Below are 13,331 nucleotides of genomic sequence, written 5' to 3' on the forward strand. Positions count from 1 at the left end.
TATGTTTCCATGGCTGTTTTGTTAGAGGAGAATAAGAGCTGCTGGACTGGCTGAGATGCCTTCTTTCTCCTGATCAAAGACCTCCCAAATGTATGATCTTCTACTGTGTCCCCCAAAATGCTTGTCATGAATGTCTGTTTCATTACAATGTCTTAAGAACAGTTTTAAGAATATTTACGTCCTGGCTGGTATTGTATGGACTGGGCTGCATCTCAGGAATGTGCATGCCATACAGAACCCTTTCCAGGACCTTCTGACCTTGCTTTTGAGGACATCCATAGAATCATAGAATCAGAGAGTTGGAAGAGACCTCATGGGCCATCCAGTCCAACCCCATTCTGCCAAGAAGCAGGAATATTGCATTCAAATCACCCCTGACAGATGGCCATCCAGCCTCTGTTTAAAAGCCTCCAAAGAAGGAGCCTCCACCACACTCCAGGGCAGAGAGTTCCACTGCTGAACGCCTCTCACAGTCAGGAAGTTCTTCCTCCTGTTCAGATGGAATCTCCTCTCTTGTAGTTTGAAGCCATTGTTCCGCATCTTAGTCTCCAAGGAAGCAGAAAACAAGCTTGCTCCCTCCTCCCTGTGGCTTCCTCTCACATATTGTTCCCCTTTTGTGTTGTTTAAATTGTAAACTGCTTTGTGACCTCAAAATGAGTTTTGAAAAACAAATACTGAACTATTACATTTGGCCCGGCCATAGGTTTTTAAATCCTTGTGTGTTATTGTATCGTCGAAGGCTTTCATGGCTGGAATTACTAGGTTCTTGTGGGTTTTTTCGGGCTATATGGCCATGTTCTATAGGCATTTCTCCTGACGTTTCGCCTGCATCTATGGCAAGCATCCTCAGAGGTAGTGAGGTCTGTTGGAATTAGGAAAATGGGTTTATATATCTGATATATAAACCCATTGTCCTATTTCCAACATACCTCACTACCTCTGAGGATGCTTGCCATAGATGCAGGCGAAACGTCAGGAGAGAATGCTTATAGTGAAGAAGACTATATAGCCCGAAAAAACCCACAAGAACCTTGTGTGTTATTGTTTATATGTAATTTATATTTGTATTGCACTGTATTGTTTTGTCTATTGTTTTTCTGTTATTTGATGTGTTGTTGGCCTCATGTAAGCCGCTCCGAGTCCCCTGGGGAGATGGTGGCGGGGTATAAATAAAGTTTTATTTTATTTATAATTATTATGTTTGCCATTTCACAGGAGAGGAGCCAAGGGTGCTGGGAAGACGTGGCAGCTCCACGCTTTCTGATGCCGGAGAAGAAGTGGCATCCATTCCACAAGATCAGGTAAAGAGGTAAAGAGATGACAGTACAAATGGACTGAAACTTGCTTTTCTTCTGCTTCCACCCAAGTTTCCTTTTAGGAAACCCAAGAATGCTGTTCCTGAAGTCTTTTATCTTCCACACAGTGCCTTCCCCTTCAGATTGAACCATATCTTCAAACTTTAGTAGGATCAATATGGTTGTATATTCTGGAAGAACCACCCAGGAGAAGGCTTCATAAATACGTAACGGTATTATTAAGAGGAGAAATATTAGACGACTTCGTTAATGAATGGCAACCAATGATTCAACACCTTAATGTAAAGTTAAATTAAAATGTATATAGAGGATCTTATAAGACTGTAGACAAGGAAGAAGTGGATGTAAAGTAAGAATCTATTATATCTTTTTATGTATTGTTTAGATCAGTGGTTCTCAACCTTCCTAATGCTACAACCCCTTAATGCAGTTCCTCCTCTTGTGGTGACCCCCAACCATAAAATTATTTCTGTTGCTACTTCGTAACTTTGCTATCATTATGAATCATATTGTAAATATCTGATATGCAGGATGAATTCTCATTAACTGGATCAAATTTGGCCACAAATACCCAATATGTCCAAATTTGAATACTGGAGGGGTTGGGGGGGGGGGGGAGGTGTAGTTGCTGGGATTTATAGTTAAGCTACACTCAAAGAGCATTTTGAACTCCACCAATGATGGAATTGAACCAAACTTAGCACACAAAACTCCCAAGACCAAGAGAAAATACTGGAAGGGTTTGGTGGGCATTGAGTTTTGAAGTTGTAGTTCACCTACATCCAGAGAGCATTGTGGACTCAGAAAAATGATGGATCAGGACCAAACTTGGCACGAATACTCAATATGCCCAAATGTGAACACTGGTGGAGTTTGGGGAAAATAGACCTTGACATTTGGGAGCTGAGAGGCCCTAAGGCCCTAAGGATTTTCCTATACACAGTCTTTAGAGGCTTGAAAAGTTTAACAAAGTCCTTCATTATTGCTTAGGTCTTTAACAAATTAAACAAATACTTCTCAGATCTTCAACAAGTCAAACAAATGCTTCTTAACTTGCCCACAATGGACAGGCAACTGGCTTCATGAACTGTTTCTTTTCTTTAAGAGGAAAACCCTTTTTAACCTTTCCCAGGCAATCTACTTTCTGGGTTTCGCTGGTGTGGGCCCTACTCCCGGCTCCAAACTGCTTCTTGGGTCCCGAGTAGACCTACCAGCCAAGGCTTTGTAGATTCTCCAGCTGGAGTCCTTTGTATTTTCTCCACGAATGTTGTGGGTTTGTTTCTTTAACCCCAACAAGGGTTGCGCTGTAAACGGTTTCTTTTAAAGGCTTTTCCTTAAAGCTGTGAGGCCATAAATGCCCCAGCCAGAGCTTTGGGACTGTTTTTCCCCTGGAATTTCGTGGGAATCGAAGCTTCTCTACAGATGGAGATGCTCCACGTCCTGTAGCTAAGCTTCCAACTGGAAGACTGAACTAAAATGGCTCCCTTTCTCTCCTAAACCCAAAAAGGGGGCGGAACTAAAGAACATAATGATGATTGATGGGTCATTGGCCCTATAATTGCAAATCAAGGGAAGCCACCTTATTGCAAAATGCACGGAACCTTGGAATACATGCAAACACTCGATAGAAAGAAAATGAAGTTGGAGCTCCTGGTACAGCCGTACCAGCACAAGGCCTCTCACTTTTGTAGAGACCCAGCTCAAGAAAGTTGTGGTGGCTACTCCTAAAAGTCATTTCCTTGAATTCTTTACTCAGACTTCAATGGATCAGGATTGTTCTTAGCAGTAGAAGAAGCATTAATTATTTGTGCCTGACTTGGCCACAGTGGTCCACGCTCTGGTTACATCCCATTTAGACTACTGCAACACTCTCTACATGGGGCTGCCTCTGAAGACTGCCCGGAAGCTTCAATTAGTCCAACGAGCGGCAGCCAGATTTCTAACAGGAGTGGGGTACAGAGATCATACGACCCCTCTGTTATGCCAGCTCCACTGGCTGCCGATTAGCTTCTGAGCACAATTCAAAGTGCTGGTTTTGACCTATAAAGCCCTAAACGACTCCAGCCCAGTTTACCTGTCCGACCGGATTCTCCCCTATGAACCATCAAGGTTTTTATGATCTTCCGGGGGGGGGGCCCTGCTCTCGGTCCCACCACCTTCGCAATCACGGTTGGTGGGGACGAGGGACAGGGCCTTTTCGGTGGTGGCTCCTTGGCTTTGGAACTCCCTTCCACTAGAGATTAGAACTGCCCCCTCCCTCCTGACTTTCAGGAAACTAACAAAGACCTGGCTTTGGAATGAGGCATTTGATAATTGAGTCAATAACCTTTGTCCACATGGAAGGAGGATGATGAACCGTGACTGTGACTGTATTGACGATTTGGCTTGTATAATGTGATGATAATGTTTTATTGTACTTATATTTTAACTTGTAATGATGATGCATTGTGTTGTTTTTGTATATTATTGTATATTAACACATGTTGTGAACTGGTCTGAGTCGCTCCTTGGAGGTGAGAAGATCGGTATATAAAACTTCTAAATGAATAAATAAATAATAGTGTGTCCAACTTTCTTCTTTCAGGTGATATTTGAGGACGTGGCTGTACATTTCAGCATGGAGGAGTGGGCCTTACTGGATCCGGATCAATGGGCCCTGCACTGGGAAGTCATGGAAGAAAATTACAGGATGGTGGCTTCTCTGGGTAAGAATCCCTCAGCCTCTTGGTTAAGAAAAATCAGTTGGGGGAATTGTAATTTTTCTACAGTCTTGCTGCATAGTTCAGGAACATGAGAAACTTCTGGTTCCTGACCAGGCTGGAAGAAACAATGCCCCTTTGGACACTACTTCTGAGGAACTGCTCTCAGAAGTAGCGGGAAAATTACTCAATGCATGCTTGAACATGGTTTGGTAGGGTAGCTCATGATATTTTCAGGTTGCATGTTGCATCCCCTCCCACTGTGGACAATGCTATGGTGGGGGTGATAATCCAACAACTCCATAAGAAGATTCTCACCTCTTGTTTCTCTCTCACACAATATTTCTGTAGTTGATTGATTACATTCTTCCCTTTTCTCATGACTTCCTATTTTTTTTTCTTTCTTCTTTCAAGGTGGTGATGGACAAGGGAGTGACAATGGGGGAGCTCCAAATAAAATGTGGCTGAAAACAGTGGGAAGTAAAATGGAGGAGGAAAGAAGCCTAAAAATGGAAGCAGAAGGATATAATAGGAGCTGGTGCCCTTTTGACATCAGGGAAATCAAAATCGAAGAGACAATAGACAAAAGCAGGGAGATTGGAAACAGCCCTGTCTATGAAAATATCTTCTTCCAGGAGGCATACAATGAAAAATACCAAATTGTTGTCAAGCCATATAAATGCCTGGAGTGTGGAAAGAGTTACTTTCAGAAAAAAAGCCTCAGCAGACACAAAAGAACCCACACGCAAGGGAAGCCATATAAATGCCGCGAGTGTGGAAAAGGTTTTTCCTGTAAGAGAAATGTTATTGGGCACGAAATGAATCACAGAGGAGAGAAACCTTATCAATGTCTGGAGTGCGAGAAGAGTTTCTCTTTCAGTGACAGCCTAAAGCTGCACCAAAACACCCACTTGAGAGAGAAGCCCTATAAATGCCTGGAGTGTGGGAAAGCCTTCTTTCAGAAAGGACACCTCAAAAGCCACATAAATACCCACATGCAAGAGAAGCCATATAAATGCACCGAGTGTGGGAGAAGTTTTTCCTGTAAGAGACGTCTTACTGGGCATGAAATGAATCACAGAGGAGAGAAACCCTATCAATGTCTGGAGTGCGGGAAGAGTTTCTCTTTCAGAGAGACCCTAACACAGCACCAAAACACCCACAGAGAAAAGAAGCCATATAAATGCCCGGAGTGCGGGAAATGCTTTTTTCACAAAGGATACCTCAACAAACACATAAATACCCACAAACATTAGAGGCCATATAAACGCATGGAGTGTGGGAGAGGTTTTTTGGATAAGAGACGTCTTATTGCACAAGAAATGAATTGCAGAAGAGAGGAAACCTATCAATGCCTGGAGTGCGGGAAGTTATACCCTTAAATCTGTTCTTAAAGTTCACCAGAAGAGTCATACAGGAGAGAGTGGGAAGAGTTTTAGCTACAAATCAAACCTCAAAAATATGCAGAATAGTCATATAGAAGTCAAAATTGAATTATTGAAATATATTATTTTATTTTATTAAATTTTAATTATTTTTCCATAATTATATTAAAACAGGGGAGTGAGGAGAGAAAAAAACATGGGGGGTGGGGTTAACAATGAAAGTGTGAGAACAATTAATTCAAGGAAAGTAGGAAAATGTTTATATCTATAGAGGTTTATAATAATAATAAATAATAAACATTATTTATACCCCGCTACCATCTCCCCAAGGTACTCGGTGTGGCCTAGATGAGGCCGAGCCCAAAGTACATTAACAGTAAAAGCAATAAAAAAACAATCAATACAAGTTAAAATAAATCTCATACACAAAAGTTAACAATAACAACAAGCATTTAAAACCTATGGCTGGGCCAAATGCAATAATTTAAAATTTAAAAAATAATGCTGGACATGGACAAGGTAGGATATAATTATTATTTTAGTTTTATACCCCGCCTCCATCTCCCCGAAGGGACTCGGGGCAGCTTACACAGGGCCAAGCCCAGATAACAAAAATTAAAACATAGCACACCAGAGTGCATCAACAGCAAATTAAAACAATTTCAACAACATCCTACAAATTATAAAACAGTCATCAAAACCAACAGCAATAACATGATAAGTCTCGACATGAGTGGGTGGCCTGGTGTCCATCAAATCAGAGGATAGGACAATGAGTAAAGTGCTTAGGGCCATGTTAAGAATGAGAGCAATAAATAAAATGGTAGTAAAGTGCATAGTCAAATTTGGGGGTCCTACCTAAGGACAATTGTCAAAGGAAAGGCTTAATCAAATGCACAACGGAGCATCCATGTCTTCAAATCTTTCCGAAAAGTGGCTAGTCTGATTTCCCTAAGAAGGGAATTCCAGAGTCAGGGGCAACAACTGAAAAGGCCCTCTCCCTTGTCCCCACCAATCAGGTCTGTGTTGGAGGTGGGAGCAAAAGAAGGGCCTCCCCAGAAGATCTCAGGAATTGTGTGGGTTCGTAAGGGAAGATGCGGTCTTGAAGATAGGCAGGTCCCATTTAGAGCTTTGTAGGTGATGACCTGCACCTTGAATTAGGACCGGGAGCTTATCGCGGCCAGACATGTCTGGAATCTAGGAAGATCTTCCATTGGAGAGCAAGTCCCAAGCCCACTGCAAGTTTATGTTTCAACTCTGCTGATAAGAGTTAAGTTTTTTCCCCCCTGTTCATTTTCCTCTTGCCTTTGTGCAATGTTATTGTGTGTTCTGCATTGGACGTGATAGAAACTTGCTTGAGCGCAACGGTTTCGACACTGGTTTCCTCCTTTTCAGCTCTTTTGCACTTGTTTTCGAAAGTTCACTGAAATGTGCTCTGTTTTTTGTGTTCTTTTGCAAATGTTCAGAGAGAAATAAAGGCATCTTATGGCCTGATGTAATGGGTTGAGCCCTCTGTAAGGCAGAGCTTGCAGCCCGAATTCGCCTTGGAAACCCACTGGTGTGCCTGGAGCAAGAGACACTCTCTCAGCCTCAGAGAAAGGCAGAGGTGAAGTCCCTCAGGATCCAAATACTAACCCGAGTTGACCCTGTTTAGCTTCCAAAATCAGACAGAACCTGCTGCCTTTGGCATTGTGCCGTCACACCCAGACCCTATAAAAATAAAACTAACATGTGCTTCTCTCTTTATCTGGGCGGACCGCGGGGGTCTTTCTTTAGAAGCTTGAGATTCCCAGCAACTGAGGCTACTACAAGTTTTGAACACCAAAACAGAATATTTATTTCTCAAAGTCCTTGCAGACTCGGCACAGCTTATCAAACTTACAGTCAATTGGTGAAACCATAGAGATGATCTTTCTTTCCTTTTCCTTCAGTTACTGAGGTGCCTTTATCCAAATGGTAGAAAAAATCCTGAGATCTTTTTACCCCAACCCTGAGCCACTATCTTTTAGAAAGCGTGTTGTTGTTCATTCGTTCCCGACTCTTCGTGACCTCATGGGCCAGCTCACGCCAGAGCTCTCTGTCGGCCGTCACCACCCCCAGCTCCTTCAAGGTCAGTCCAGTCACTTCAAGGATGCCAATCCATCTTGCCCTTGGTCGGCCCCTCTTCCTTTTACCTTCCACTTTCCCCAGCATCATTGTCTTCTCTAGGCTTTGCTGTCTCCTCATGATGTGGCCAAAGGACTTCAACTTTGTCTCTAGTATCCTTCCCTCCAATGAGCAGTCGGGCTTTATTTCCTGGAGGATGGACTGGTTGGATCTTCTCGCAGCCCAAGGCACTCTCAGAACTTTCCTCCAAAAAGTTAGAAAGTGTAGGCCTTCCCTATTCCAGCCGAAGGTCAGTTTTGGAGATGAAGCAAATACTGCTCAATAACTCAATATCTATCTATAACTCAGTTGCTCAATCACTATAGTATCTCAATCACTAAATTCATCTTTCTATCTATTTCTCAATCAGCTTCTCTAAATAACTCAATCAGCTTCTCTAAATAACTCAATCAGCTTCTCTACCTAGATAACTCAATCAGCTTCTCTATCTAAATAACTCAATCGTTCTTACAATGGTTTTCTCAGAGCTCCCTGCCTGACCAACAGCACATCTGAAGCTTTCTTCTCTACTGAAGGAGGCAGAGGAGATTTCAAAATGGAGATCTCAACCCAGGAAAAATGGCGGACTCCTAACCCAAAGAGATACTTTTCTAAACCAATAACTGCAGAGAGCCTGCAGTCTGGCTTTGCAGACTCTGATACTGTTTAACTTCCAGGGTGCTGCTGGGTCTGTAGCAGTCCTGGGGAAATGCAAAAGAACACTATCCCATGCAACTAAAAGGTAATGCAAACTATGCTCCTGGAAGATGGAACAGGCATACTGTCTTACACACATACACACACATATATATAGGAATGGGTGCCACTTCCTTATCTTTCACTCCACCAGTTTCCCATTCCTTGACAAGTTTTTTTGTTAGGGAGATTTCGCAAAATATCAGAGTATTTAAAAATACAAGACAGGATAATTAACAGCATTCTCAGCTAGCAAGCAGAGAGAGTGTGGCTGTACTTACTTAGGCGATCCCTCGTTGTCTGAGTAGGATTGTCTTCCAAGATCGGTGGGTCTGTAGGTGACTGTGGAGTTGCATGTGACGTCTGTAGACTGTCCACGTTCTCGCAATGTATAGCAGGGTTGGGAGGACAATAGCTTTATAAACCAGTAACTTGGTCTCTCTATGGACGTCCCGGTCCTCAAACACTCTGTGCTTCATTCGGAAAAACTGTACTTGCAGAGCTCAGGCTTCCTAGTTCTCAGTGTCTATGCCAGAGTTTTTAAGGTTGGCTTTGAGCCCATCTTTGAATCTTTTTTTCTGTCCTCCAACATTCCTGTTTTCCGTTCTTGAGTTCGGAGTAGAGCAACTGCTTTGGGAGACGGTGGTCGGGCATCCGGACAACGTGGCCAGTCCAGTGGAGTTGATGGCGGAGGACCATTGCTTCAATGCTGGTGGTCTTTGCTTCTTCCAGCACACTGACATTTGTCCGCTTGTCTTCCCAAGAGATTTGCAGGATTTTCCGGAGGCAGCGCTGATGGAATCATTCCAGGAGTTGCATGTGACGTCTGTAGACAGTCCATGTTTCGCAGGCATATAGCAGGGTTGGGAGGACAATAGCTTTATAAACAAGCCTCTTGGTATCCCTTCGGATGTCCCGGTCCTCAAACACTGCTTCATTTGGAAAAAATCTTCAGTTGCAGAGTTCAGGCGGTGTTGTATTTCAGTGTCAATTTTGACTTTGGTGGAAATGTTGACTGGTGGAAATGGTCAACATTTTCTAACGTTACACCATTAAGCTGTATTTCTGGCATTGCAGATGGGTTGGTTGGTGTGCACTGGAAGAGCACTTTGGTTTTCTCAATGTTCAATAAGAGACCAAGCTTCTTGTATGTTTTTGTGAAGGTGTTTAGAGTCGTCTTCTGAATGTGCACAGACAACGTTGTCACCAGCATATTGGAGTTCAACTCTGCTGGACCGGCCACTTTGTCTGAATGTCCAAAAATCACCATCTCCCAAAGCAGTTGCTCTACTCTGAACTCAAAAATGGAAAACAAAATGTTGGAGCACAGGAAAAGAGATTCAAAGATGGGCTCAAAGCCAATCTTAAAAACTCAGGCATAGACACCGAGAACTGGGAAGCCCTGGCCCTTGAGCGCACCAGCTGGAGGTCAGCTGGGACCAGCAGTGCTGTAGAATTTGAAGAGGAACGAATGGAGGGCGAAAGAGAGAAACGTGCCAAGAGGAAGGCGCGTCAAGCCAACTCCGACCGGGACCGCCTTCTACCTGGAAACCACTGTGGGAGTGTAGGGGCAAGAACGACCAAGATAATCCACAATGCCTGGCTCGAGAGCAGTACGTGTGAAAAAGATCTTGGAGTCCTCGTGGACAACAAGTTAAACATGAGCCAACAATGTGATGTGGCAGCAAAAAAAGCCAATGGGATTTTGGCCTGCATCAAGAGGAGCATAGTGTCTAGATCTAGGGAAGTAATGCTACCCCTCTATTCTGCTTTGGTTAGACCACATCTGGAATATTGTGTCCAATTCTGGGCACCACAATTCAAGAGAGATATTGACAAGCTGGAATGTGTCCAGAGGAGGGCGACTAAAATGATCAAGGGTCTGGAGAACAAGCCCTACGAGGAGCGGCTTAGGGAACTGGGCATGTTTAGCCTGAAGAAGAGAAGGCTGAGAGGAGATATGATAGCCATGTATAAATATGTGAGAGGAAGCCACAGGGAGGAGGGAGCAAGCTTATTTTCTGTTTCCTTGGAGACTAGGACGCAATGGAACAATGGCTTCAAACTACAAGAGAGGAGATTCCATCTGAACATGAGGAAGAACTTCCTGACTGTGAGAGCCGTTCAGCAGTGGAACTCTCTGCCCCGGAGTGTGGTGGAGGCTCCCTCTTTGGAAGCTTTTAAGCAGAGGCTGGATGGCCATCTGTCAGGGCTGATTTGAATGCAATATTCCTGCTTCTTGGCAGAATGGGGTTGGACTGGATGGCCCATGAGGTCTCTTCCAACCTCTTTGATTCTATGATTCTATGATTCTAAATCCAAAATCCAAGAGCAGATTGCCCCTTCCCAAGGAAGGCGAGGAAGGACACCACGAAAGTTGAATCTTTAAAACTGCAAAATGCTATTTATTGTGCAGCTAAAGCAATAGTGACAAACATGCATATAGAAATGCAATAAAGGGGTTTGTCCCACCTAAAGTTGGTTGCATTGATTATTTATGACTTTCATTAAAACAGTTTGATTGGTACATGGAAATCAATCATCTCATTGGTTATGTCAGACAATTAGGAATCTTATTGGTTCTTCTGTGTTACTGACAGCAAAAGCCTATAACAATGGTTCTGTTGAAATCTCTGACCCTGAGTTGTTGAACGTCAGGTCGGCTTATCTATGTGCGAGTTGCATTTCTTCCACGGCTGGGAAAATCAAGGGAGTGAGGGAGTGACTTACTACTTGTATCTTTTACTGAGCAAAGAACACAGAGAGCAATCATTCTTTCTCTTTGCTAACTTTTTCTATGCATCAGCTGTATCTATCAAGCAAGGTTTTTCTCTATAGACAGGGCTTTTGGGACATGTAATGATTGGGAATTCATTTTTCTAAATCACGTCTCTCTCAGGAGAACACGTGGGTCAAGAATAGGGCTCCACAGTCACCCTCAGGACACCAATCTTGGAGGACCATCATCCTCGGTCAAGGAGGGATCGCCTAAGTAAGTAGAATCATAGAATCCTAGAGTGGGAAGAGACCTCATGGGCCATCCAGTCCAACCTCATTCTGCCAAGAAGCAGGAATATTGCATTCAAAGCACCCCTGACAGCTTCCAAAGAAGTAGCCTCCACCAAACTCCACACTCTGCTGCACTCGCAGAGCTCAGGCGGTGTTGAATTTCATAGAATCACAGAATCAAAGAGTTGGAAGAGACCTCATGGGCCATCCAGTCCAACCCCCTGCCAAGAAGCAGGAATATTGCATTCAAAGCACCCCTGACAGATGGCCATCCAGCCTCTGTTTAAAAGCTTCCAAAGAAGGAGCCTCCACCACACTCTGGGGCAGAGAGTTCCACTGCTGAACGGCTCTCACAGTCAGGAAGTTCTTCCTCATGTTCAGATGGAATCTCCTCTCTTGTAGTTTGAAGCCATTGTTCCATTGCGTCCTAGTCTCCAAGGAAGCAGAAAACAAGCTTGCTCCCTCCTCCCTGTGGCTTCCTCTCACATATTTATACATGGCTATCATATCTCCTCTCAGCCTTCTCTTCTTCAGGCTAAACATGCCCAGCTCCTTAAGCCGCTCCTCATAGGGCTTGTTCTCCAGACCTTTTATCATTTTAGTCGCTCCCCTCTGGACACATTCCAGCTTGTCAATATCTCTCTGCAATTGTGGGGCCCAGAATTGGAATTGTGGGGCCCAGAATTGGGAATCATAGAATCCTAGAGTGGGAAGAGTCCTCATGGGCCATCCAGTCCAACCTCATTCTGCCAAGAAGCAGGAATATTGCATTCAAAGCACCCCTGACAGCTTCCAAAGAAGGAGCCTCCACCACACTCCACACTCTGCTGCACTCGCAGAGCTCAGGCAGTGTTGAATTTCAGTGTCAATGTTGGCTTTTGTGGAGAGTAAGTAAAGTAAGGAGGCTTGGAAGGTTGTTATTTCCAACAAGCGCAATCTACAGGCACCAGCAGAGCTTGCATTGGAGGGAGGCCTTGCTCAACTAGTTTCCCTGAACACACAACATGCCTGAAACCAGGATGTTGGAGGAAAAAGGGGATGGAAGCAGATGACCAAAGGGTGCCTGTTTCCCTCTCTCTCTGCTTCTGTCTATCTCTCTCTCTCTGCTTTTCCTTGGCTCATGTTTAACTTGTTGGAGTCCTCGTGGACAACAAGTTAAACATGAGCCAACAATGTGATGTGGCGGCAAAAAAAGCCAATGGGATTTTGGCCTGCATCAAGAGGAGCATAGTGTCTAGATCTAGGGAAGTCATGCTACCCATTCTCTATTCCGCCTTGGTTAGACCACACCTGGAATATTGTGTCCAATTCTGGGCACCACAATTCAAGAGAGAGATTGACAAGCTGGAATGTGTCCAGAGAGAGAGGACGACTAAAATGATCAAGGGTCTGGAGAACAAGCCCTATGAGGAGCGGCTTAAGGAGCTGGGCATGTTTAGCCTGAAGAAGAGAAGGCTGAGAGAAGATATGATGTTGTTCATTTGTTCAGTCGTCTCCGACTCTTTGTGACCTCATGGACCAGCCCACACCAGAGCTCCCTGTCGGCCGTCACCACCCCCAGCTCCTTCAAAGGTCAGTCCAGTCACTTCAAGGATGTCATCCATCCATCTTGTTCTTGGTCGGCCCCTGATACATGATAGCCAAAGTATAAATATGTGAGAGGAAGCCACAGGGAGGAGGGGGCAAGCTTGTTTTCTGCTTCCTTGGAGACTAGGACGCAAGGGAACAATGGCTTCAAACTACAAGAGAGGAGATTCCATCTGAACATGAGGAAGAACTTCCTGACTGTGAGAGCCGTTCAGCAGTGGAACTCTCTGCCCCGGAGTGTGGTGGAGGCTCCTTCTTTGGAAGCTTTTAAACAGAGGCTGGATGGGCATCTGTCAGGGGTGATTTGAATGCAATATTCCTGCTGGTTTTTGTAGGTTTTTTCGGGCTATAGGGCCATGTTCTAGGGGCATTTCTCCTGACGTTTCGCCTGCATCTATGGCAAGCATCCTCAGAGGTAGTGAGGTCTGTTGGAATTAGGACAATGGGTTTATATATCTGTGGAATGGCTGGGGTGGGGCAAAGAGCTCTTCTCT

At 44.2% G+C, this 13,331-nt stretch overlaps 1 pseudogene; it reads left to right on the top strand.

Moving 5' to 3' along the window:
• Positions 1–6,894, top strand: part of LOC132765296 (zinc finger protein 208-like) — a 42,339-nt pseudogene extending 35,445 nt beyond the window's left edge.
• Positions 6,895–13,331: the final 6,437 nt, after the last annotated feature.

This window comes from Anolis sagrei, chromosome 2 (genome assembly GCF_037176765.1).
Source record: "Anolis sagrei isolate rAnoSag1 chromosome 2, rAnoSag1.mat, whole genome shotgun sequence".
Taxonomy (NCBI): Eukaryota; Metazoa; Chordata; class Lepidosauria; order Squamata; family Dactyloidae; genus Anolis; species Anolis sagrei.